The 24,496-nt window shown below is 38.1% G+C and overlaps 1 protein-coding gene and 1 long non-coding RNA gene across 2 annotated transcripts in view; one reads left to right on the top strand and one right to left on the bottom strand.

Annotated features, from left to right (window-relative positions):
* The window catches only part of ADGRL2 (adhesion G protein-coupled receptor L2), a 623,946-nt gene that overhangs the window by 293,788 nt on the left and 305,662 nt on the right, over window positions 1–24,496 (bottom strand). The window lies entirely within an intron of this gene.
* Window positions 1–24,496, top strand: part of LOC111561759 — a 167,129-nt gene that overhangs the window by 3,983 nt on the left and 138,650 nt on the right. Inside the window, exons 2-3 of the long non-coding RNA XR_006584427.1 lie at window positions 819–1,009; window positions 2,102–2,247. This is a non-coding gene — a long non-coding RNA (uncharacterized LOC111561759). The remainder of the gene's footprint in view (window positions 1–818; window positions 1,010–2,101; window positions 2,248–24,496) is intronic.

Below are 24,496 nucleotides of genomic sequence, written 5' to 3'. Positions count from 1 at the left end.
GGGTCACCCATTAAAAGAAAAAGGAAAGCAGAAAAGAAAATACATAAATCTATATATTTTATTGCAATAAATGAAAAATTAAAACGTGAGCCAGGGGTTAAGCATTAATGTTGGCTCTGATTCTCTAGTGGCCTGTCTTATTTAGTTTCCTACAATAGTGAACAGTATACAGAAATGATCACTGGATGTGTTGTTTATTTATGTGTTAGTTTGAGTGGCACACTGTTTTGTAAACTACAGATAGTATTTTGAATACAAATGGAGTATCTTGAAATAACAGCAATAGAAATCCTATGAGCTATGCATTATATATACATGATTTTATTTATTTATTTATTTATTTATTTATTTATTTATTTATTTATTTACTTATTTATGAGAGGTAAATGCTCCCTGAATTTTTAAAAATAAAACAACGTTAAATTTTAAAATTTCCATATTAAAGACACAAAACATATTTTAAAATGTGATTTTATTTTATCCAAATTGTGTTCAAATGTTAAATTTTGACGTATTGCCAGGGCTCTAATACTTTATAATAATCATTTACCATAGGTTATTTCTTAAAAAGTCAATATGATGATTTGGTGATCTTAATTAATTCATCCACAATTCACTCATCTACAGTCATTGACAATCAGGAAGTTTCAATTCGAGCATTGTACAACATATGTTTATTATGAGAAAGCACTGGGGTTATGCTCTTTTGGAAAAATAACAACAAACATACACTTAAACAAATGCATTACACTTAAATTTAAATGAATTAAATACATTAAATAAAAAATAAGTAATGAATAATTATTTCTGTTTCCCAGGAGCTCACCTTCTAGTACCAAACTATCTAGTTGCACTCCATAAAGATTATATAAAGGACTTATTCGTAAATGTGCATAATTCTGCTGCCAGAGTATAGGAGAGTGAGAGAGTAATTCTGACTAGAGGAATACAGATTTCCTGGAAGAGAAGGGATTTTCCTGGTCTTCCAAAATGGATAGGATTTTGAGAGGTAAGTATGACTCTGAAGACAAATATTGGTTACTTTAAGATCAAGTAGAATTCTTGTGTTTAAGCATGTTTTGTCTCATTGAACAACAAAACAGATAAATTTCTTGAAAAAGATAGGTATTTGTGTCTTGAAATGACATTTTAAATGGTGGATATCTTTTGTGTAAATGCCAGAAATAAGATATTTATTTTTTCTTTCTCATTATGTGAAATAAATAAGGGTAAAAGCTGGAAAATTATAAAAGTCACTTGATTAAATGAGGCAAGCAAATAAATGCTTTCTAAAGGTCTCAACTCAGTGTGCTCTTTCCCTGAGGCTAGTTGGAACTAATCCACAGTCACAATTGCTCCATCATATGGGTGGCCAGTCAATGTGGTGCCAGTAATAAAATGTGTAATCAACTTTCACATGTTTTTAGACATTCCCAAATCGCTTTGATCATGACTAACAAGAAAACTGCCATTTCAGTTAATAATCTATAAATTCTCAGGGGGAGGTTTGGTCCACTACCCAGCAGAATATTTCACATTTTATTTTAAAAATGCAGAATAACACAATCTAGAAATAGATTTATCCTTAAAACATTAGTCAATTTTCCATTACGTAATCTTCGTTAATGTCAACATTTTAAATTGCCATTTCTCATAAGCCCAGGGACCTTGATGATTGAGATTAAGCTGCTTCTGAAAACATACGTGCTTTAGATCGCATTTCCTCTAAGTCAAACGAAAGCTATCTGTCTGTGATAGTTTCAAGCCTGCTTTCAGCAGTGCGACCTGTGACATCATTGCCCTACTTCGTATAATTGAATTTTGTTTAATCCAAGGAAATAGAGTTATTGTGGCAAAGAAGATACCAGAGTAAATTTCTCTAAGCCAAGTGCCTTTTTAAGCTGGTGAAGATGTTCTAAAATATATATCAGCTCCATGTCACAGGTCCCAGTTAACATGAATAGTTAGAGGTGTACCAATCGCAGCATCCAACCAAGAAAGCAACATGTAAGAGCTTGTTGAAAGCAGAAGATGATTTAGAGAGGGAAATTTCAGAGATGACAGCTGTTTAAATCTAATCAAAATTTCTTTTCTGCACCAGGAGACGTTTAGTCTTCCACTGGCTCTAATATGTATCTTAGAAATCCGTAAGATTTTAGAAGGCTGTTGAAGCAACACTTGAGAGCCCAATTCAAGGATAAGACCTGGTGACATCACTGATATCGGATTCATACAGAGAAGGAATAGGTATGGAAGGCTGTTTGTCTGGGACACATCTGAAACAAGAATCTTAACAATGGTAAATCTAAAAGCTGGGTCTTCTAATCTCACGGTATCATGTGATTTTTCTTTCTTACACTCACTGTTAAAACTTCCCATCCCGAAGTAACAGCATGTTCACACACAAAACACCCCCATAGACAACTGAAACCATTAATATTCGCATAGGCCTTGTGACTCAAAGTGTGGGCTCTAGACCCAGATCACCTGGGAGCTTGTAAGAAATGCAGAATCTGGAGCCCCACCCCAGATGGACTGACTCGAGATCTGCATTTTAACACGGTATCTGGATTGTTCTCACGCACGTGAAGCCTGAGAAGCACTGACTTAAAAAGCAAGTTTTCGAAGTTGCACGGCCCTCTCATCCTTAAAACCCATGTATGTTCAATTTCAAACCACTACGTATTTCCCCATTATTTAAGGCAGTACAGTTTAGTGAGTGGTTAAGAACAAGTGTTTCCAGAAATTCCCTGTCCAAATGGCCTGAAGCCCACTTCCAGGGCCAATTTGGGCCTCTTCCCTGGGTCAGTCCTCCTAAGGGTGTAGCTGTCTGGAGTGGGGGCAGGCCAGAGATGGAGGCTGGACACATGCTGGGTAGGCCCCTGCCCTACAGAACGGAGCAGGGGGCGGGAAGGGAATAGGGTTGGTCCCAAGTTCAGGCTTCCATTTGTACCCTAGCCCAGGCCTTGCGTGTGTTAGCGAGTATGGTAATTATTAAAAATCTATCTGTGGCTGTAAGTTGACAATTTTGTGAAATAGAGAATCTAGTCTTGGAAAAAAAAAATGCTTGCAATTTCTTCCACCCCTCCTTCTACTGCTGTGGTTGGCAGGATAACAGGTACCAGTCCTGATGCCATGCCCTTCTTTTTCATCTAGTTTCTCTGCTTCCATTCACACTATTTCTAGTGTGGCACTGCAGAGAGGGACGTTTCCTTAGAGACTCACACATACACTCGGGCTTCCAGGCTCTGTGCCAGAGGAGTCTGACAGTGACACAGAGGGCAGTGTACTTTCCTAGATATACAGGCACAGCTCTCACTGCTGTCAGTGGGAGTTCTATGGTCAGATTGAGAGCCGAGTACAGTCTGGAATTAAAAATTTGTCCTCAAGGTAAGGCAGAAAAAGTGGCTGGTTACAGAAGAGCCATACTCCACAATTAAATAGCAAATGCCTCGAGATGGAGAGAAGAATACCTCTAAGGTCCAGAAGGAGAGGCAGGTGAAAGTAAGTTGACTTACAGCCAATCATCAAAGGAATTTTGAAAATTCCTTGAAAGAAATTATGTAGTAAACTACCTGTTTATTAAGAGGTCTTTAAAATTAACCATTTCACCTACTTAGAAGATTCTAGAAAGAAAGATTCTGTGAACACTACACAATATCCTTATATGCTATTTTCTTTATCTGGCACCCTTAATTCCACCCCTCTTCCAGGTCTCAGTTTAAAAGGAAGCCTTCCTAGATTAGCTCAGGTGCCCTCTTGTAAGTGTGCTCAGAGCATCCTGCATTTCTTCTTCATAGCATCCATCCGGTCCAATTAAATATTTGGGTAATCATGTAGTTTATGTGCATCTCTCCAAGTAGACTGTAAGCTTTCTGAAGACAAGGGCTGTGTCTGTATAATTATGTGCCTGAAACACACTGGCCACTCAATAAATACTTGTTCAATGAGTTTACATTTGGTAGCCTGAATATAAACTCCAAAAAGTTTATACTGAAACACATCTGCCAAAATTTACAGACACCTACTGGATCCTCACCCGGACCTATTTCCTGTTCAGACACGATTAAGGGGATTGTTTATCTGTTTTCCTAAACCACAGCAGACCCAAGTAGTAAAGTAGAAAGAAAAAGAAGGGAGGAGAAGGAAGAGGGCATGAAAAAAGCCAGCTGGACTGACAGCTTCACAGAGCTAGAGGACAGAACACTTACCCATAAAAGAACTAAAAGAACTAAAAGAACAGAACAGCACCAACAAGAATATAACCACGTGGAGCCTCTATCAAAGGCAAGATATCGCAGAGGGTACCTTTGTAAAATTTCAGAATCCTACAATTACTGTTGATAATTAATGCATCTCCATTAAAAAATACAGGGCAAGAGGCACCTGGATGGCTCAGTCGGTTAAGCATCTGACTTCAGCTTAGGTCATGATATCATGATTCTGAGTTCGAACCCGCATTGGGCTATCTGCTGTCAGCTCAGAGCCCAGAGCCCCCTTCAGAGCCTCTGCACCGCCCCCACCCCTCCCCCAACCTCTCAAAAATAAATAAACATCTTTTTTAAATACAGGAAAATTTGTATTTCATATATGCCGCTTAAGAAGGCAGGAAAATAAATATTTTGGAAAGATTTTTACAAATCAATTATCTGAAAGCAAATTTGTAGAGGCACCTGGATGGCTCAGTCAGTTAAGCGTCTGATTCTTGATTTTGGCTCACGTCATGATCTCATGGTTCGTGGGTTTGAGCCTTGCATCAGGCTCTGCAATGAAGGCACGGAGCCTGCTTGGGATTTCCTGTCTCCTTCTCTCTGCTCCTCCCCTGCTCATGCTCTCTCTCTCTCTCTTTCTCAAAATAAATAAACAAAAATGAAAAAAAAAAAGTAAAAGCAAGTTTGTAACATACTGAATATATAGATAGTATCCATTATAATACATTTTAACATTTATAAAGCACTTTTCTATATTTTGTCTCATTTGATTTTCATAAAATACAGGAGGGGGTAAACTGCAATTGTCAGAAAAATTTGCTTATGTGGAACATCATACTTCAGGGTGAGGCTGATGAGTCAGGTGCTACTATAATTTTCTCACCAAATACTATAAGGAGTATTTAGATGTAGATTTTTTTCAAAGAATTGTTCAAAAGAGATTTCATTATGATTTCAAAAAGTTTTTAAAATCCAACTTTTTTTTCCCAATAATGATTTACTGAGAGTTAGACAGTATATTTAAATTAAGTCACCTAAATCTTACAACGGAGGTGCATAAATAACATAGACTAGATCTTATACATATGCAGTAGATGCAAATTTTATTATTTATAATATTTTTAAAGTAGATGTGTTCTGGACATTAACTTATTATTTTACATTCATTATGCCCCTGTATGTTGGCAGTGCTCTTTGTAGAATGCTGAATTTTACAGAAACCGTACACACTCACACGCACTGTCCAAATCACACTTACTTTAAAGCATACTAGGAATGCAAAAATGCACTTTAAATTTCCAAATGTTGCCAGTACTCAGCATTGCGTTTAATTTTTTCCTTGAAATAAAGAATAATGGCAACCATGTAAAAAGTACAAAGTATGTCAGAGATGATAAGGAGAACTTGTTGACAGACAAAAGACAGTCCCAGGAAAGTTGTTCTGTCAATAGCAGCTGTTACATAGCAATATAAAACCGTCTTTATATAAAATGTTCACTTTATGGTTCCTTCTACAGGAGATCAAAAATTAAATATATGCAGGAACATAATTAGAGAATTAATGGCCAAGGACAGTGCACAAAGGGAGAGATTTCCAGGAAAAAAATGTGTTATAAGCAGTTTTTTAATGACCCTGCTTTAAAAACAAACCTGAATTATAACAACAATTGTTCTCTTGTTGTATAGGAAAGGTCATATTAAATAATTCCTCTCTGATTTTATCCACCCAACAGCATCCACCCAAGCAGGGACAGGTTTTGCCTCTTTGATTTGCTAGTGCAGCGATTATAGCACAACCCTTTCTTTTTATGGTTATACAGGTAATCAAGGGCAAAAAATATCCAATCACTTATTTTTGCTGTTATACAGAAGCACGTAGGTATCTTTCATTTTGATTTCTGTGTGTGCACTGTTGTTCCATACAACAGATATAGCTGCTTTCTAGCTCTTTCATTCTGGTCTTCAGACTTCTTTTTCGAAATCTCACCTGGTCAACATTTTGTTGTTGTTGTTGTTGTTGTTGTCAAGGATACAGTACATACATGCTAAAAGCAAAGACTTGCTTTCTGCCACAATTAGAGGAGCGTTCAAATCCAATCCCTAGCATCAGGTCTGTTTAGCAAGATATTGTAGGGTGGTTGACCAGAAGGCCAATACTTAGAGACAATTCTCGTGGCTTAGTCTGAACCAAGAATGGGATTCCGGGCCTCTGGGATTAAGCATGGTGAAGCGTTCCATGAGCTTCCAAACATTCTCTCTGGTAACAAGTAGTGAACTGCTTGAACTCCAACTGGGTTGTCGTATGTTTTATTCATGGCCCATCATAGGAGCCGCCAAACAGATTATCATGTTTACATCAGGCCTCCTTGGAGAGGGAAATTCTTTAATAGTTGAACTAGCAGGGTCAGTCAGTACAGAGATGCCTGTGGGCGACCAAATAATAAATAAATAAATCAAATAAGAGAAGAAGAAATGAAATCAAATGTTGAGAGTTTAACGATGTCCTTCAGTAGTCACCAATCGATAACGCTTTTTATCTCTTGCTGAAAAGGTTATATTAAGGTTCCGTCGTTTTAGTAGTTTTGCTCATTTGCTTATTTAGTTATTTGCTTACTTATTACAGGAGTGAGGAGATGCAGGGGGCATGGAAAAGTGCAGAGTGCACAGAAACCCCTTCATTGGAGTGGACAAACCGTTACCATGTCTATTTATGGTGTTGCATCTTTTTTAGCAATTTGGCCTTTTTCAGTAAGATAAGTGCCAAGTGGAGTTGTCCTATTGTTTCTGCTGGAAGTAAATGCACTTTAGCAGATGTTGTGACATGAAGTAGCATTTCCTTTTCTTGAGAGTCTGATTTCAAAATTGACTTACAAAGACACATTACATTTTGGCAGGGCAGTAGCTTTCCTAGGTTGTGCTTGCTTCTTGGTTTAGGGATTTCCTACAACCTTGCCGTATTTAGCCCGGCCATTCAGCTTTAGGCAGGAAACTTGTTTTCTGACTAGAAAAAACCCATGAGCTAACAGGTGAGGTCATTATTCACGGGAATTCTTTCCTTTTCGTTCGGCTGACTTTATGATGTGTCATAACGAGAGTTACACTGAGCGCTCAGAGTATCACAGGGTATCCTGGCGGGGGTTATTGACGTAAACTAGAACCTCTGTGGGTTCATAAGGCAATTAGTCAGTCGTGGTATCCTAGAAATGGAAGGCACTTTAAATATCTCCATGTAGAGGAATACCTGTACGGTTGTTAATATCGGGGGTTTCTAGATATGATATCTCATTCAGAGGTTTACAATTTATAACATCCGGAAGTTCCTGTACAGAGACAATATATTTACTTAACATGTTTTTCAAAAGGAATATCAGCCTCCATTTCATAGACTGAGACTCATGGGGATGGAAGACGACCCAGTGCCAACTCTGGCTACTTGTTTTGGTGACAAACATATTTGTATAAAAAATGACGTTTTAAATTTGGAGTTGGGATTAGTAATGCCTTCATGAGAATTTATTGCCTACATTACTGAATAAGAAATGAAGGGCATCTCAGCTTGGATATTAATTTACTTAAAGAGAATGGTCAAAAAGGATTAAATGTTTTATAATATGCATAGAAAGCACGTAAGACATACATTTCTAAAGGAAAATGCTACTTAAATATTAAGATAATTTCTCTGTGATTTCCAGATGCTTATCCCTATAATGCACCTTTGAATGTCCTCTATCTGGAATGGTCTTCATGAACTATGTTTACTTGGCTAACTCTAGTAATTCTTAAAGATTCAGTTTACTCATCTATCTCTGAAGATTTATTTTACAATTTCACACAATGTTCATTATGAATCACTTTCTTCTCTGTGTCATCACTGTGCCTTGATCAGCTCTTTCTTATTGTCTGAGCCACACAGTATTTATCTTAATTATTTATTGACATTCCTCCCCTCTCTGACTGTGATATCCTTATGGGAGGGACCATGTCAGGTTCATTTTTTATTGTATTTTCACATCAACTTCAGTACCTGGCACAACATAGTGACTCAATAAATACATATAAAATAAATGAGTATGGCCTGAACACCACATATATCAAATCAGTTTCAGACTGAAGTTCTACCCAGATAAATATAATAAACAAATTAAATGAGATGAGGCAAAGATAAAATATTTATGAATACCTTAGGACTATAAGAGGGACACAGAGAAGGAAATGATAACTTGATACTCCCATTCATAGACTAGAATAAAAGTAGTTTCTTAAATTGTCTCAATTATTTGTGCCCTCAGAAAGCTTGTCAGAGTCTAGAGGCTTAGTGTATGTTCTTTTTCAATCATTCTCTAGTAAGTGAGGCAATCACTGAGAAATTTCTTGAATCTATGCCTGGTTAGGGAAGCTCTTGAGAATTGAAAGAATTTGATTCACAAAAAGGTTTGGTACCATTCACAGAATGCATATTCTAATCACTACATGCTGGGTTTTTTTTGTTTTTCCTTTTTTTTAAAGGCACTGATTATTTCAGAAGGAAGCACATCAACATGACTATAGTGAAACCGGAGGGGAATTATAGGTTTTTCTGCTTGAAAATTTGTTATTGCTTTTATGAAAGGAATTCACATAGACATGCAGATCTTAATATATCCTTGAATTATGAGAAGATAAGCAAATATTTTTATTTTAAATCCAGGACATAGTTTACCTTACGGTATTATATATGTTAGAAATCTGAGATAACTGTGAAGATGTGAAGAATACTTTCATTTGTTCACTTGATAAACATTTCTTTGAGTATTAGTTATAAGGCATTATGTTGAGTCCTGGAAAGATTTCCTAGATATGGATAATTTAGAAGTACAAATTAAAAACAGAATGGTAAGTAAAAAGAAAAAAAATCCTCTTTATATTTTCCTCTGACAATTGAGATATTTTATAATCTGCAGTCATGCTTTAGGGTAGCAGGATGTACAGTTCACCAATGACTCTTCTAGCTGTGTGAACATATGATTACCCAAAATCAAAACCATATTAATATTTAAGTTTAAATATTTTATTTTCAACTTTTATCTACCAAATTTATTTGCCATACTTGAAAAAAATCTATAAATCAGTTACAGGAAGTACGATGAGAATAAAGAACCAATTCTTAAAGAACATATTCTCTTCTGTTTTCACATTTCTAAACTTGACTTTAACAATTAATATGGCTAGCAAATGTCTGGACCCTACAAATGGAACATTTAACAGCAAGACCAAATGGCCAAATGCTCACCACCTGCCCATGCCCTCTTGCAATCAATCAGGCCTAACTTAACAAAACAACCAAAATACAGTGATTAACTAAAAGAATTAGACCAGTGTACTCCTACCAAATGACTTGGAGGTGATTTTGCCCCCAGTACTTGGAGAACATTTGAGCAGACTGCATTCCTTCTTTTTCCTCCTCTATTCTGTCACGATGACACTTATCTGGGAGGTATTCAAGATTATGTACAGATGATGAGAAGACATACAGTGGGCAGTAAGAGTGAGTTAGGGAGGCACAATCCCGTTATTTTCAAACCACTTTACCAGAATATGGTGAATAACTAGGGTGATCATATAATTTATTATTGAAACGTGGTGCTTTTCAAGTGAAAGGGGTGCTATTTTTAATTATGACAGACAATTAGTGTCAATTGGGACCATCCCAGGCAAAGTGGGATGTATGACCAGACTATGAATAATTAGCCATAACTAGACAATGTAAAATTAGTTAAGACAAATTGGCGAAGTTAGCTGTAGATAGTCTGTGTAAGGTAAGGCTTTTCTCTTCCTTCCTTCCTTCCTTCCTTCCTTTCTTTCTTTCTTTCTTTCTTTCTTTCTTTCTTTCTTTCTTTCTTTCTTTCTTTCTTTCTTTCTTTCTTTCTTTCTTTCTTTCTTTCTTTCTTTCTTTCTTTCTTTCTTTCTTTCTTTCTTTCTTTTTTTAAAGCATGAGGGAGTATGGGGGAGAAGCAGAGAAGGAAGGAGAGAGAGAATCCCAAGCAGGCTTCATGCTGTCAGTGCAGAGCCCATTGCAGGGCTCGATCTCACAAACCATGAGATCATTACGTGAGCTGAAATCAAGAGCTGGAGGCTTCACCGACTGAGCCATCCTTGTGCCCCTAAGTAAGGCTTTTTAAAGTTTGGTCCACAGGATTCTTGATCTTGGCTCAGGTCATGATCTCGTGGTTCGTGGGGTTGAGCCCCGCGTGCAGCCCTGTGCTCACAGTGCAGAACCTGCTTGGGATTCTGTGTGTGTGTGTGTGTGTGTGTGTGTGTGTGTGTGTGTGTGTGTCTCAAAATAAACAAATAAAACATTTAAAGTTTGGACCACATAATTGATTAGCTAGTCTTTGAAATTCATGTCACTGACTTAAAACATCTTTCTGCTCTGTATCTTCTCTGGTTTATTTTTATTTATTTTTTAAAAAATCTTTTTTTAATGTTTATTTATTTCGGAGACAGAGCACGAGTGGGGGAGGGGCAGAGAGAGAGGGAGACACAGAATCAGAAGCAGGCTCCAGGCTCTGAGCTGTCAGCACAGAGCCCAACGCGGGGCTCGAACTCACAAACTGTGAGATCATGGCCTGAGCCGAAGTCGGTTGCTCAACCGACTGAGCCACCCAGGTGCCCCGTTCTCTGGTTTAAATGACATGTATTTACATACTTTTATCCAAGGACTAGTTTGGGATTTTCATTTTTATTTTTCTAAAATCTTTCATCATCGGGGCGCCTGGGTGGCACAGTCGGTTAAGCGTCCGACTTCAGCCAGGTCACGATCTCGCGGTCCATGGGTTCGAGCCCCGCGTCGGGCTCTGGGCTAATGGCTCAGAGCCTGGAGCCTGTTTCCGATTCTGTCTCCCTCTCTCTCTGCCCCTCCCCCGTTCATGCTCTGTCTCTCTCTGTCCCAAAAATAAAATAAACGTTGAAAAAAAAATTAAAAAAAAATAAAATAAAATCTTTCGTCATCGAAAACTCTTATAGTAATACAATTTCCTGGTCAACCAAAAACTCATAATGATTAATAAGCAAGATGCATAAAGCTTGAAGCCAAAGGAAGACACTATTTGACTGGGAGTCAAGGAACCTGGAATATTGTTTTGACTCTGAAACTAGTACCAAGTAGAACTTACCCTCACTCTGCCTTAATTTTCTCACTGCTACAAAGGTGATAGCATTACTTATTAATTTCCTAGGGAGGGCTTATGGAAATTACTTCAAACACCTCAAAGGTTTCAGTTTAAATACTTTATTTTCCAAGACCTTTGTAACAATAAAGAAGGCAAAAGAGGAGTAAAGAGTTAGAATACAGAATTAAATGTGGTGTTTAAGACAGTACAGAGAAATATATTTGAATAAAATGGAAGAAAAGTGGCTCTTTCTGACTGGAAAACTTTCAGCCCTTGATGATTTGCTAACACTTTCAGAAAGCCTTCCCAGAATCCTGTAACTTCCCCCTGAACTCCCTTCTGATGCTTAATTGTTATTGTTTATTTGTGTTCCCAGCTAGACTGTATATCTTGCAAGACCCAACTTGTTTTATCCATCATTAAATAACAGTGTATGAAATGGATACTCAGTAACATTTTTTAACCAAATGTGTTAATGTTGATGACAAACAGACAGAATAAGACATCTCTGTTTGAATATTAATACTCTCTTTTAGGTTTCCGCCAGGTTCTCTTTTCCTTTGAATTTTATATTCAACTTTTTTCAAAGATCCCCTTTCCACTAAACCTCGAAAAGGAAGCCTATAAAACCTACTAAAAGTTCTATAAAGTTTCACCATAAGGTACCTCTCCACTGCGACACAGGAAGAGCTGGTTTGGAAATTGGATGTGAATATGGCTCAGTGCAAATTATCTATTTGCTTTGGGAGGTGTTAGCTCAGTTGGTGAGAGGACAGCACTAATAAGGTAAGGGTGCAGGTTTTATTAGCTTTAGACAGAAAAAAACTGCCCCCGAGTCACAGATAGTACCTCCAAGCTCAGTGGGTTCTTCTGGGTCACAAAGAGAGTGCAGATTACTCAGTACAACCTATTAACAGTTCTGAAAACAAGCAGCTGATGGCAGATCTTATATACAAAAGATAGCACATTCTTACTTTGCAGAGTGCTAAAAAACATTGACTCCATCAAACAAGTGTCAATTTAAGAAGTGTCCTTTTGTCATCTGTACCCCTTTAGACCACAATACTAAAATGGGCATACTTGGTGAAGGAATCTTTAAACCCAAATTCTGAGAATTCTTCCAATTCACGATTAGGCTCTCTGCTTGGGTGGAAGAAAATATGGCCATGTGATATTGGTAAAAGCTTGTCAAAATGGTAAAAATCAATCTGAAAATCATTTGTAGTGATCGCATTAGGCATTTGTGGGGTGACAGATTCTGCAAATATTTGTATATTGAAATAATGGTCTTCTTTGCAAAAATGTGCTTTCCCACCCACAAAAGCACATTTTCATTGTATGTAGAGCTCTGTTTTTTCTAATAAACATTGATTCATGGCTCACTACCTAAATGAATGCCAGAAAAAGGAAGTAACTTTGAATTTTTTTGTGTGATACATTCTGTTAAATTCAGTTGCAGGAACTCCTATTCAAGTGTGGTAAACCAGTTAGATGCTCTAAAAGGAAATGTGATGAAGAACGTAACAGTGACATGTAACAACCATCTATCAGTCATTCAGCAATAAGAAATTATACCCATTAAGACCTGTTCCACATACGGCAATGTTCTAGGGTCATAGATGCTGCCCATTCTGTGGTCAATCCACTTTTTAATATCTATGTTGGGTTTTTTGTTTTTTGTTTTAGATGTGTATATATACCTACATATATATGTTTATATGTATATATATATATATATACATATATATGTTTATGTGTGTGTGTATGTATATATATATGTATGTATATATATATATATATATATATTTTTTTTTTTTAAGAGATAATGCGAGCGGAATAGGGGCAGAAAGAGAGGGAGACAGAAGATCCAAAGTGGGCTTCTTGCAGACAGCAGCAAGCCTGATGTGGGGCTCCAACTCACCAACCAGGAGATCATGACCTGAGCTGGAGTCAAAGTGGGACACTCAACTGACTGAGCCACTCAGGTGCCCCTGTAGTCAATCCATATTCATTCATTCATTCATTCATTCATTCATTCATTCGTTCATTTAATGTTTATTTGTTTTTGAGAGAGAGACAGAGTGTGAGTGGGGGAGGGGCAGAGAGAGAGGGAGACACAGAATCCAAAGCAGGCTCCAGGTCCTGCACTGTCAGCATAGAACCCGATGCAGGGCTAGAACTCATGTGAGATCATGACCTGAACCAAAGTCGGACACTTAACCGACTGACCCACCCAGATGCCCTGGTCAATCCATTTTTAAAATGAGTATGTTCTCAAGGAGAGTTGATGAAAGGAACCAATTGTTTTGACTGGGTTCTCAGGTAGGAAGAGAATCCAGATTTTGGAAGTGAAAGACCTAGACAGGAAAAAAACTTTATACTAAACTCTTCTACAAGATAGTTCCCTTCTGGTTCAGGGTTTACTTCTTTCATTCCCATTGCATGTTCTTTTGGGGAAACAAATATCCATCATTGTCTTCTCAAAATTGTAACCAATAACCATTCAATAAAGCAAATTTCATATTAGAAGCAAGCATTTAAAAATAGACAATGTGGGGCGCCTGGGTGGCGCAGTCGGTTAAGCATCCGACTTCAGCCAGGTCACGATCTCGCGGTCCGTGAGTTCGAGCCCCGCGTCGGGCTCTGGGCTGATGGCTTAGAGCCTGGAGCCTGTTTCCGATTCTGTGTCTCCTTCTCTCTCTGCCCCTCCCCCGTTCATGCTCTGTCTCTCTCTGTCCCAAAAATAAATAAAGTTGAAAAAAAAAATTTAAAAATAGACAATGTGTAACTAATGTAACATTGTGTGTCAACTATACTAAGGAAAACCCAACCAACCTTTACACACACAAATAAATAAGGATACAATTAAACATTAATGTACTATATAATATGTGTTAAAACTATATGGCAGTGAACCTATCAAGAACATTCTCCTAGGTACAGATAAGCTTGTTGACTTCCCATTCTTTCTATGTTTACACTTTACAAGTAAAAATATCTCATCCTCCTAACAGTGAAATAAAGACACACATGCATGAAGTATGCGTGCACACACACACACACACACACACACGTTTTTCTCACAATTAACTGCTCTTCCTGGCAAGAGAATTGAGATTTGGGTACCTAGGGGCTTCGTAGGAAGAGAGCAGGACTGCTTCTTTTCTTAGGATATTTTAACCATGAGGGAATTCTTTTAGCAGACCAGATTTACCAGATCTCAAGTTGTGTTGTAAAACAGAAGTTGCTGTATCACTGGTTCATACTTGAAGCCAGTCTTGAAGACCGGCTTTCCCTGATAAAAACTGCGTGGCTCTCTGAACATTTTAAAATTACACAGGGTACATGGCAGAATGTATCAGAAATGCTGCTCTTCAGGACCTGTTGCTGAGGAAGGTTCAGAGATGAAGATACCTGTGCTTTCCCAGAAAATGTTGTGGTGGATAGTACAGTGAAATAACATTAGCCAATTTTGGCCAAAAGCCAGGCCTCTGGCATACAGAATCTAATCCTAGAAACAGTACTAAGAGGTACAGTTATGGTTGTTGTAAAGGTGAGATTCAGGAACATCCACTATCTTGCCAAGAGCCCAGAGCTAGTTAGAGATAGACAGGGATTGGAATCTTGGTCCATTCAAACTCAGAAAGTGAGCCAGACAGGTCTTGGTTTGAAATCTCCTGCTACCACTCACTAGCTGTGTAAACTTGGGCAGATTTCTTAACTTAATGAGGCTAGTCTCCATTTGCACGTCTTTAAAATGGAGAGAAGGCCTACATTGCAGGACTGTCCAAAGGTTAAATATTTGACACAGGCAGTGCTAAAGGGCTAAGCATAGTGTCTTCCCTCTGTGGACCTGCCTTGAATAAGCAGTCGGTCAAGGCCCTGAGCTACTTGCTGCTGGAGACACGTTATCCATAAGACTCTCTCCTCCCACAAAGTGTTGGAGATGTGGTGAGACAGGGAAGACAATAACATATTATAGGATGTGTTTAGACATTTACCCCAATATGTGAAACAGATAAAAAGAGGACACTCTGTTTTGAAAGGGTGTGGGTGTGTGTAAGGACACACACATCCTCCCACTCAGTCTTTCCCAGCTGCCTTCGGCAGTCCTGGACCATCCTCCTCTGAACCTCCTTTGAACCCTGGGGGGAGGATGATCTCTGGGGGACTTTCAAACACAAAATCCCGGCTTCTATTGTAGGTACACAAATATCTGTAACAAAAGGCATGAATATGATAACAACCATAGCATCTATGTCCATTCAGCCAGAGACTGAGATCACACAGTTGTTCATTTCATGGAAAAGGGCAGAAGAGGGTCAATGATGGTATCAGAGAGAAGGTGGCTTTCACAGGAATGGGTAGGATTTTAAGAGGCTGAGATCACCATTGAAGAGGAAGGAGAGGAATGAAATGCATTTTAATAGAAACATATCCGGAAGAAAGGCAAACCGTGAAAAGAAAGAAAAAGAAAGGAAAAAGTACAAAGCATCTTTGAGGCATGGAGTAAGCTGACTCAACTGGAACTTTGAGTACAAATGTGTAGGAAGTGGAAGAGATGGGTCTGGAAACCGGAGGCAATAAAACATTGTGTTAAGACATGGGTCTTGAAGCCAGACAGGTGTGGGCTTGAGTTCCTGTTCTGACAGTCAGTAGTTGTGTGAGGAGGAACAATCGACTTAACCTCTGTGAGCTTTAGTGTCCTCTTCTGGAAAATGGAGACACTAATATTAATCATCACATTAATGGTAATAGTAAATGGACACAGTAACATTTATTGAGCAGTTACTCTGTACTAGGCATGGGTCTAAGCATTTTAAAGGTGTTCAGCACAGTCTTCAGGACAATCCTCTGAGGTAGCTACAATCATTGCCACATTTTGCAGGTGAGGAGACTGAGGCAAGAGAGGTTAACAAACTTGTCTAACAAGTCACTTGTCACGCAGTTGATAAGATGGGGATTGGAATCCAGGCATTCTGGTTCTGGAATCCCCCCTCATTATTAGAATTTCAGCCATCTACCTTGGAGAGTACAGCAAGAATTAAACGAAATAATACCTACAATAGGCCCAATGATGGGGCTCAGGACATGCTACTCCAAAATTGAATATATTAAGCTGAACGAGTTTGAGAAAATGGCAGAAGCAGGAAGATCAGAGTCTTCCTTCTCTCCCCTTTTCTCCTGAAACAGGCCAGAAAACCCTCATGTGAGAGGGGCCCTCCCTTTGCCCAGAGGAAAGGCGCATCCTTATCTCATAAGACAAAGAGATGCCAAGAAGAACCTTCCAATTATGCCTTGCTAAGTTTCCCCCAGTTTATTACACTTACTTCATTCTCCTTAAACTATCATATTTGTACAAGACTGCCAACTATTTATCAAACCTAGCATAAATGTATTCAGGTCTGTTTCTTTGGGTCTTTAGTTCCTTATGAAGGCTCCCATGTCGTGTAAAACTTAAATTAAATAAGTGGTTAATCTGTCTCTGTCAGTTTAATATTCAGACCCAGCCAGAGACCCTAAGAGGGTTGAGGAGGACTTTTCATCCTCTACACTAGTGAAGTATCAGACACAGGGTAAGGGTTCAATTGAATAACTCTTAGCATAAGAAAAGGAGAGAGAGAGCTTGAAGCCAAGGCATATGAAGGCCCTTGAATATCATATTTAGGGATTGTTTTGACATTTTCCAGTGGGCAATTTATTTTATTTTATTTTTTATTTTAGAGAAAGTGGTGGAAATATATGAAAGAGAGACAAAGAGAGAGACTCTTAAGCAGGCTCTGAAGTGGGACTTGATCTAACGACCATGAGATCATGACCTGAGCCCAAATCCAGAATTGGATGCTTAATGAACTGAGCCACCTAGGTGCCCCTCCAGTTGACAATTTTTAATTATATATGGAGTTGCAACAGGTTTGTGATGTGATCAAAAACATGATTCAGAAAAACTAATCTTTTAGAATATATTAGCTTAAAATGAGAGAGAATGAGTATAGACCAATTAGGCATTTATTACAATAGTCATTAAGTGGGCCTGGAAAAGGGTGGCGGCAGTGGAGCTGGAAGGAGGAAACACCGTCGTAAAAGCTATTGCAGCGACTGAGATGGAAAGGGCAGCGAACAAAAGGTGACTCATGGTTTCCAGGCTGGGTGATGGGGAGGATGCAACTGACTTCATCAGTAGAAACAGATCACAAGGAGAAATTGGACCTTGAAGAAGAAAATGATGGTTGCTTTTTTTTTTTTTTTGACAGATTGAGTTTGTGATAACAAATCATTTAGGTGGAGACACACAATAGGCAATCAGCTTTGCAGGAACTCAGCTCCATGTAACAAACATACAACAGTATCTAAACTTTTTTTCTCAGAACATCCTTTTTTGATTAAATATTTTGAGCACATACTCATTTACATACATGTATATAAACATACATATATGTGTAGGTATATGTGTATTATATAATTTATAGATATGTTTATTGATAAATTGTTTGCATATACTGTTATACATTATAAAAGATTCATGTGGAAAATAATAAGTAGAAATTCCAATATTTTCCCCATGCCCTGATGGATGTTTTTGAGTATTCTCTGACAGGTGTATACCCCATTTTAGAGAGCACTGCAATATCTTAGACCCCTTCCCAGTGTTGGGGTCAAAGCAAAATGAACAAATGAACAAAACTATTCCTTCTCCTATGAATGAAAATCTCCCCTTTTCAGTGTCTCTTAGTGCACACAGAAGAAAAAGGACTGAAGACCTCATTGCCCTATAAACTCTCACTTGTGTGCATAAAGGTGTGCATATAAGGATGTTCAATGTAGCAGTGTTGATAAAGATGAAGATAAGCTGAAGGTTTATCAGGAGGAGAAGATAATACAAATTATGATATATCATTTTATGAATAAAGAATTAAGGTAAAACAACGTGTATTGAGGGGGTAAGAATCTGCAAGACATATTAAGTAAAAGTAAATTGCAAGAAGACAAGGTCTTTATTAAGAATACGCCATAACCTATGAAGAATTCTGAATATGAGAAATACATGTATTTTATATATATTTGTTTTGCCATGACACTGAATCTGAATAAGCCTCTAGGTCAGCTACCAATTAATAGAAATGACAGAGAACGGAGGAAGGTATTGGAGAACACCAGGGAATGCAATCAATAAAATCCAAATTGGTTTGGGGGTGGGTGGGAATCTGTTTGGGATAAGTGATTAAATTATTTATTTTATTCAACAAATTTTAACCATAAAAAGAATGACAGAGAGCTGGAAGGGGAACTATGATTAAAGAGACTTTAAAAATTCAAAAAATGGCAAAACTTAAATACTATCGGTGTTAAGGAACCACTGACTGATAAATTTCCCCCTCTATATTTCTTATTCTTTTTTACAGTGGTATGTTCATATGCTATTTGTGTAATTAAATATAACATTAAAAGATAAAAAAAAATTGAAACAGTATACATGGGTGGGTTGGCAGAATGGAAGTTCTAGATGTATGTTAGATTGAGAATCCCACTTTTTTTTTGTATTTTGTGTTTTTTAATTTTAGAAAGAGAGAGTGCAAGCAGGGGAGAGGGGCATAGAGAGAGGGAGAGTGAGAATCTTAAGCAGGCACCATGCTCAGCACAGAGCCCAACACGGGGCTCAATCCCAGTACCCTGAAATCATGACCTGAGCTGAAATCAAGAGTCAGACACTCAACCCACTGAGCCACCCAGGTGCCCAAGAATCCCACTAATTAACAAAGCTGAATATGGATTTATAACTATAAGGACATTGTGTTCAGAGTCACATAATTGCATGTGAAACTTGCTTGGAAACTTCTCGAAAACCATAGAAACGTAGTGTATCGCAGAACCTGTGAAATTGGTTACCTTGTAAGTTTGTTTTCTCTCACAATCCCAAGCATTCTTGCTTTTTTTCTGTTAGATTCCCAAATAGAACTGGTAATTTTTTTTTTTATTATTTGATATCTCTGATCCTTGGGTCTGGAGTTTAAGATAGTATGACAAAATGGGCATTAGCCATGTACAGGAAAGTTATTAACTATTGAAATGAAAATCTCTTGGTTGATATAAGGAACATTCTGTTATTCAAACTAATGCCAGAATATGACAAACTGATGCCAAATAGAATGAATATGCCTTCAGTTCTAGACAATTGATTTCAGGAGTGAGGGAACTTAATAATGACTGAGGAAATTGGTATTGTTTGGTGTTTTTTTTCTCCATGTTTGCTTCAGATCCTTTAAATCATATCTTTAATTGGTTGCCTTGTGTAAGTTCACAGAAAATTTTGCTTACTGAAACATGATTATAAACAAGTGCCATTGTTTTATTAAGCTTATGGACCAGCAAGGAGTATTTGATTTGTAAGAATTTGCTAATCTGCTAGCAAGGCTCTGTCCCAATCCACTTTTAGAAGCTGTTTTCAACATATTTTTGGTTTGATATTTAGATGTTAACAGAGATGATAGGAATTGGGCACTTTGATTTTTTTCTAATTCTGGTAACTAGTAGAGAACTCTAAACTGAAACGAAGAAAGAAAAAATCCAGTGTGCATCTTTCCTTTTCCTACGACCAACAATTTCTAAGCTATTTTGCAAATATAGGACAGCTGCTTTATTGAGCTAAAAAAACACTACAAAATGTAATGATAGCACTTTGGACTCTATTCTGATCTCCCTTAAACTCCACACAGCTTGGAATTTTCTGTAATTTTAATGAAAATGTGGCATGGCACATCTCTCTCATTTAAATTATGCACTGTCAGTATTTTCCTTCTTTGCAACTGAAGCACTTCTTGGGAAACATGCCAGGTACAAGAAGGGAGGGTGAAAGCCGAAAATAGAAAATGGAGGTGGGGGCGGGGAAAGGAACTGGACTAAACAAACACACTCTCCATATAGCCATGTTTTTAAAGACTTGCAAATCACTGGGAAATGGGGTACAGAAGTTCAAGTAGGATTAAGGTAGCTTTAGCAAGCCTAAATGGGGCTAAACACAGGTCAAAGTAGGGCTACAAGCCAAACCTTAAAAACCCCGTTGATTTGTTCAAAACTAACACAAGATCTCATTCATTTTAATGTGATATCAGAGTACATCTTGTTACTATTTAGCCACTTAGGGCTTGATACACATGTGTAAAAGTCAGTAGTGTTTCCTTATACCGGTGACCATTTCTCAATTAAGAAAACCTTCTTCCCTCACCTGTCATGCCCCTCTTTTGTTTTTCAAGCAAAAATCAAACATTTCTTTATTTAACAAGTATTTGTTGAAAACCTGAGTGAAGAACAAGACAGAGAGGGTCCCAGCACACAATCATCTATGTTCCAAGTCCACCTTTTGTAGAATTCACATACACAGAAATAATTTCCTTTGGGGAGAGGTGATTTTTTTTTAAAGAATAGGCATCATATTAGTGAGAATTTGGTAGCATTTTGTAAATCACTTTTCACATTTAATTCTCATTTTAGCCCAGCATGGTAAATATTGTTATCAGTCTGTTTTACAGATTAGAAAATTTTAGAAAAGTTAAGGAAATTGGTGATTATCATTGCTTAATGGCAGAGCTACGACTAGAATTTGGGTCTTCTGACTGGAAGTTAGTATTTTTCTCACTGTGGTGCAGTGGTTGAGAACATGGGCTCTGGGAGACAAAGGATTTGAGTTTGACTCAGGTCTGCTCCGTGCCATGACCTTAGGTAAATTACTTAATGGTTCTAAGCCTGTTTTCTCTAAAATGGAGATCATGAAAGAATCTCCCTCAGAGGGTTGCAGGAAAGAGTAAATAATAAAACATTTGTGCTTAGTACAAAGCCCAGACTCAGAAAGGGTTAACTAAGATAGATTAATCCATTCTCCCAGCAGGATCAGAAATACCTGAAATATCAGAATACGAAATTCACCATTAGTGTATCTTCCTGGTCAGAAACAATGTTGGGAGTAGGGGTGTCCAAGAAATCTAGGATCTTAGCTCAAAAACACCTTTTCTACCTTTTAAGAGATTCCTTTAGGATAAGACAATGGATGTTTGAAAATGCAGATCTTTGGAGGGTAGGAGGAGCAAAGGGATAGTGTTTCTCAGTGATCACCTGCTATAAATTATTTTACTCAGGTAATATCTTATTTGAGATCTTCCTAAAGGAAGAGGGTTTTTGTGCACTTTGGGTAGGGTAGATCTAGAAGAGATAGAAAAGGATAGAAAGTAGAATGCCTTTGGCCAGAATGGTGGAAGCCTGAGGGCCCCAGGTGCTTGGGTGATAAGAAAGGGGCATTCCAAAAGAGGGAAGAAGAGTCTAGAAAATATGGGAGAGCTCCAAAATAAACTTCCTTTGTTTTGCAATTGAGGTTGGGATTGTTAACTGTTTGGTGTCAATAAAATCATCTCCTGTCTTGCCTTTGGCATCGCTGACATGGCGCTGATGCCGGAGAGGGGATACTTGATCAGAGCAAACCTTTTAGTACAACTCAGAACTCTGGTTCCAAGTGTCCAAGGGATTGTGCAGGCAGACGCTTGTCCAGTAGGGATGAATCAGAATCCCTGGGAGTGCAGAGCTTATTTTCTCCCTGAAACTTGCTTGCATTCATTATTTAAATTATACCTTTACATATCGTCTCTGAAATATATCAAGCTAGGAAGCCCAGGAATACCTCCTCTCCACTACTTGGTTGTAATGAAACCAGAGGCTTATGGAAATGTCACTGTGTAACATGCATCCTAAGAGCTGTTTAAAGCCCCCAGCTAACCCATCCTTCAAGTAGGATCAGAAATTAGGCTCTCTTTAGAGCCTATTAACTCTTCATTCTCCTCTTCCCATCTACTGCAATCTCTCCTCATGACATTACATTTTAACTGCCATTAACTGTGGCGTCTGTGCATGATCTCTTCTGGGAGAAGGAAGATGTTGTTTTGCCTCAGTAAACAGAAAGGATTTATAAAGTGTTAAACTACAGCATCAGTGGCGAAGAGCTTCAGCTAAGAGGGAGGTTGGTCAGCCAAAAGAAGCACATTGGGGCAAAGATCCCTAAATTGAGCCCCAAGTTCTGAGTTTGAATTCCAGCTGTGTCTCCTGTTCCGACTTTAGCTTCCTGATCTATAGAATGAAGGAGTCAGATTTGGTTAGCCTGTGGTTCTAATCCTTGGAGTTGGAAAGATCCAGTCATCCTTGCTATGAAGGTGGTTTTTAGTTTGGCTTTAAATTAGCAGCCACAGCCCTTTGGTTCTGATCTCACTGCCGGTCCTGAGATATCACAAGCATTTGCTCTGAAATCCCACTCTTTCAGCCTCTATTTAGTAGCAGAAATCCCCCAGTGCTAACTTATTGACTGCTCTTATCATCCCCCACGTTTGGTTTGCTTTGCATTTTGCCACTCAGTGACCCACATCTAAATAGGTGGAGGTTGCACGACAAGAAAAAAGGCAGAAAGTTAAGTCATAGCTGAACTGTAGATCAACGGCTGCAATTTCACCCCAAAGCAGTCTGTGCTTCTGGAAGGACTAAGATTTATTGGTTTCAACACACGAAGATGTAAAATGTGCTGTTATCGCATCTCCCCAGAAAGTGTACTGGCACCAGCCTTGGGAAACTGGGGGGGAATTGCAACTTCCTAGCTGCTCTGTCAGTTCTACCATCCATTTTGCTAGTCCGAATTCCAGCACCTTACCCATGGATAGATGCCGTTTTGTTGGAAGTGAGCCTTGAACTATTACACATTGTGAGTGATAGCGATATGACTAATACTATGACTGAGGTACCTGCATATTTAAATGAAGTGAAATCTCATGACATTCAGAATTCTGCATTTAAACACAATGTAGGGGCACCTGGGTGGCTCAGTTGGTTAAGCATCTGACTTTGGCTCAGGTCATGATTTCATGGTTCTTGAGTGGAGCCCCACTTTGGGCTGTGTGCTGACAGCTCAGAGCTTGGAGCCTGCTTCGGATTCTGTGTCTCCCTTGCTCTCTGCCCCCCCCCCATCTCTCTCAAAAATAAATAAACCTTAAAAAATAAAAATAAAATAAAAATAGAAAATGAACACAATGTAAACTTTCATATATGTATTCACTTAAAATACAGTTACTCAACCTACTAGGTGTGATACACTGTAGAATGATGAAGGTAGATTATGTGCTGGGTAGTATCTATATTTTAGACTCAGAAAGATTTTATGTAAATTTTGTTGTTGGTGCTAAGTTTACTTAAATATGATATTCAATTTCTCTGAGACTCTACTTTTTTTTGGGAACGACAATATTTATCTCACAAGATCTTTGTGAACGTGAATGTCTCAGGCATGGGTAGGTATTCAAAAATACTGTTTTACTTGTTTATTTACCTAATAATAATTCCAGCCTCTATTTTACAGTTGATAAAAGTGCTTTCACATATTGCATAGCATTTTCATCTCTTACCCTCCTGTGAGGCTGGTAAGGCATTTTACCTTTATTTAAGAGAAATTTGAGGTCCAGAGAGCTTGGAGTCAGATGCTTCTTCAAACTGAATTCTAGACCCAAAGGCACTCCTGAGAGGCAGCATATTTGCTATCAAAAAATTAGGAAGAGCTTTATTTTTTCAAAAATGATTTAATTAATTAATTAACTAATTTATTTATTTAAAGATTTTATTTTTAAGTAATCTCTACACCCAAAGTGGGGCTTGAATTCACAACCCCAAGATCAAGAGTTGCATGCTGCACCAACTGAGCCAGCCAGGCACCCCCAGAAGAGCTTTATTAAACCGAGAATGGACCTGCTGAGTGGTGGAAATGTTTGTCTCCTCTTATAAACTCGGAGGAAATATTTCTGATCTGTAATTATACAATCATGCTTCCATGAGGGTTCTGTTAATATAAATGAATCTTGTTGCAGAATTCTAGTATTTCATCTCCCCTCCATAGCCGTACCATGTTGCCTTTCAGAAGAGAGTTTAGTGCATTTGCTCCTTGGAGAATTCTCTCATATTGAGATAATCTGAATAGTAATTGGCATAAACAAGTGTTTTCTAACCAGAACATCACGATTTTACACAGATCAATAAGTCATTTCTAGTGGATCTGGTCCAGGACCTTTAATAGTGTGATTTCTAGAGCTATGAAAGCCCCCTCATCCAAGAAATAATTCT

This window comes from Felis catus, chromosome C1, assembly GCF_018350175.1.
Source record: "Felis catus isolate Fca126 chromosome C1, F.catus_Fca126_mat1.0, whole genome shotgun sequence".
Taxonomy (NCBI): Eukaryota; Metazoa; Chordata; class Mammalia; order Carnivora; family Felidae; genus Felis; species Felis catus.
This window is presented reverse-complemented; position numbering and strand designations above follow the sequence as displayed.